Genomic DNA, 3,846 nt, shown 5'->3' with positions numbered 1-3,846 from the left:
AGTTCGAGGCCAGCCTGGTCTACAGAGTGAGTTCCAGGACAGCCAGAGCTATACAGAGAAACCCTGTCTCGAAAAACCAAAAAAAAAAAAAAAAAACAAAAAACAAAAAACTCCAGATCCACACACAATTATAGCGAGGGGATATTTCATAAAGGAGACATTTCTTTTTAAGATACCATTGTCTAAAAATAAGGAATTAGTTGCCATTCCTATATTTTATGTTTACTTTCTATTTGCTCTTATCCGATGTCCCCAATACAAGATTAGCATGTCTGTATTCCTAACTAATATTTTATTAACATATTTATCATTATACAACTTTAAGCTCAAGCAATTAAGCTTAAGTTTTATCCATTCAAATTCAAATTTGATCAGTTCAAAAATGTTAGGAAACATTGGATAGCTGTCATACTGGCCTGCCCAGCACAGATGTCACATTTTCCGGGTAGTACTGTTTCTTTGGATAAACCCATGGGGGTTGGGGGGAGGGGTGAGAGGTGAAGGAGTCACATGATGAATCCTAGGAAATCCAACTCCAGAGACTAACATCAGGTCACAGATCTAAGTTTATTGCCCAGCACTTAAGCTTATAAGACTGGGAAGCAGCCACTGCCCTGGCCTTGGGTCCTTTTTGTTGGTGTGCCAGGAGTCAGCTTAAATCTAATGCTTTGTATAGCAGATCAGGATAGAGTGCAGGAGCCTGTGACGCCTCGCTCTCCGTCCCACTTTTCCCTTCACAAGGTTGACCTCCCCATCCCCACATGGTAAGGCATTAAATGCTCAGGAAAGAAGCATGCCAGATCAGGCCTCCCACGTGTTGTGAAAAACCACCGTCTCTGGGCTTCACACTCACTGCCTCGCTTATATACTTTGGAAATGAGTACCCTAAAGAAGCTCAAAGCTGAAAACTAACTCTACAGCTAGTGGAGTCACTCACTATGAGGGGATTGCAGCATGAGGTCTCTTATGTAGCCAGTGGAATAGCCAGCGGGTGGCTACATAATCCGATTATGTTGTTTGGAAGTAGTAAAACCACATTTGGCAGTGGTGTCTAGGGGGACAAAATAGATCATTATATGCATGTTCTTAAGGGCTATATCTTGTCCTGACACCCCATCCCTGCTCCCTGGTCATCGTGAGGTAAGCATTTCTGATAAAGTGTTCCCTCTCCCCCATGATGTTCTGCTACCACAGTCCCACAACGATGGAACCAAGCAAATGTAATCTAAAATTTTTGAAAACACAATCCAAAATAAATCTCTTATTCCTTTAAGTTGTTTATGCCAGGTGTTTTGTCATAGCCACAGAAGCTGAGTAGCCTATGTGTCTAACCCCAAATACCATCAATACATGAATTTGAAGGATTAAGCTCCCAACACAGTCAAATCATCCTCAGAATGGAAGAGAGTTGGTACTACAGCCCCTGTTGATCGTGGTACCAGACTGTAAAAAAGGCATAAAGGAGCTGTCTCTTTGGGGGTTGGTTTCCTGGTCCCAATATTTGAAAAGATGGAGGTTGTGGGACCTGACAGTCATAGGGATGGGACTTTTGGGTTAGAGAAACACACAGTAATAGTTTGAGGTCTGTGCTGTCAATTGGCTGGTGTGATAGAAGCAGGTTGCTGGAGTCCTCACAGGCAGGAGTCCCTTCGGTTGCCAAGGACACTGTTGTGCTTCCCTGCCAGGAATCTAGAGCCAAAACAAACCCTTCCTCTGAGGCGATTCCTGGGAAAAGTCCATAGTGCCCCTTCATTATTAGCATCTTACTAGAATGTGGTACCCTGATTTCACAATCAGCAAACCATTGTCAATACGCTATCCTTTACCGAAGCCCATACTCTAGTCAGCTTTCCTTAGGTTTTTTTGTTTTTGTTTTTGTTTTTGTTTTTGTTTTGTTTTTTTTTTTTGGTTTTTTGAGTCAGGGTTTCTCTGTGTAGTCCTGGCTGTCCTAGAACTCACTTTGGAGACCAGGCTGGCCTTGAACTCAGAAATCCACCTGCCTCTGCCTCCCAAGTGCTGGGATTAAAGGCATGCGCCACCACTGCCCAGCCTTTCCTTAGTTTTTTACTTAAGGACCTTTCTGTATTTGAGAATGAGAAGCTACCCAGAGGATTTCTCATGCTTCACTGGGAGACCGGGTCGGTGACCTATCAGCTGTCATCATGGTATAAAGCACGGCCACCGTAAGTGGTCAGGATTTATGTGTGTCACCTTAGAGACAGTGAGTTCTCTTCCTAGTCACAAAGGGAGCTGTGCACTCCACTCAGGTCAGCACTGCAGTAGTCCACAGGGAAGCCTGTCGTCTCTTCTTTCCCTGTCTTCCGGGCCCAGATGTTCTCTCTCCCCAACTATCTAACCCGTCACCACAAAAGCCCTCCCAAGCTTCCCTCTGCCCATTGCCACATATTTTCCCTAAGAACCTCTCCATCTTTCCAGTTCTTTAAGCCAAATATAAGCATCTTCCTCAATCTCATTTTTTTTTTTTTGAGAAGAAATTTATTGAGGCTCATTATTTCAAAGATGTCAGTCCATCCATAGTGTGAGGAAGGGCATGGTTGGGCAGAGCTGTCACAGCACAGGAAGCAGAGAGAAGGGATGCTGTCATTTAAATGATTTTCTCCTTAGTATTTGGTCTGCATCCCCAGCCCATGGTATTGATCCTCCCACAGTTATGGTGGATCTTCCCTCATCAATTAATATCTGGAAATACTCTCATCAGCACATCTACAGTCTCCTAGATGGTGATAACTCCAGTCAGGGTACCAATGAAGATTCACAGCACACAGCGCAGAGCTGTTCTGCCCTCATGCCCTGTTTTCATGAAGATATTTCTACTGCAAGGAGGACTGTGGAGGGTCAGATCAAGATGTTCCAGAGGGAACATAACAGGACTAGAAGCCATTCTTGTGATAATTCTGGTAAAAATATATGGCTGCTTCTGCCCTTGTGCTAAGAACCTGCCTGAGGCTAAATTTAAAAGTAATAGATTGATTTCCTTGATGGAAAAGATGTCAAGACAGTCTAATATTGACTCTGTGATGTAATTATCAATAAATAGCTTTGTGCATCCTATACTGAAAAAGAGCAAGTGGAGAAGAAAGAAATAAAAAAAAAGTGTACAGTTTGAAAAGAAAAAGTATCCGGAAACGTAATGTTGTAGCCAAGGCTTGTACAGAAAGAGATAAGGAGATTAAATTGAGGCCTCTAGCGCTGGAACACAGGGAAGCTGGCCTCAAGGAGTGACCTGCCCAGCCAAGCCTACTGTGAGAAGGTTGAGGGATTGTCTGCTCCTGCAAATATGAGTTAAGCCAAGGAAACTAAAGCTGGCAGCTAAACTTGACAGTACTGTCCACACAACGCTGTCATTGGAGTCCTGGAGTACACATGACTAAAGGGGTGAGTGAAAGCCCTGAGAGTGGGGGCTGCATAAAGCTGTGACAGTGAAGCCCGGGTGTTAATGGAGACCTAGATGTTGGAGATGCCAGAGCCATAGGGTATCTACCAAGAAGAGCTGCACACAGTTGAAGAGAAAAAGTATGTTACAGACGAAAACTCTGGAAGGGAGAATCAGCTAAGCACCTCGGTGCTGTGTACAGAGCCAGAGAATTTGATGTTTGCCCTGCTGGATTTCAGTCTTGCTTTGGTCCAGTAGTTTCTCAATGGAATATAATGTATACTTTATGTTGTTATATGTTGGAAGTATGTCATTTACTTTTTTATTTTACAAGAGGTAACAATTAGAAGTTGCTTTGAGGCTGGGCGTGGTGGCGCATGCCTTTAATCCCAGCACTTGGGAGGCAGAGGCAGGCGGATTTCTGAGTTCGAGGCCAGCCTGGTCTACAAAGT

This window comes from Mus pahari, chromosome 12 (genome assembly GCF_900095145.1).
Source record: "Mus pahari chromosome 12, PAHARI_EIJ_v1.1, whole genome shotgun sequence".
NCBI lineage: Eukaryota > Metazoa > Chordata > Mammalia > Rodentia > Muridae > Mus > Mus pahari.
The sequence above is the reverse complement of the archived record's forward strand: the minus strand, read 5'-3'. Positions refer to the sequence as shown.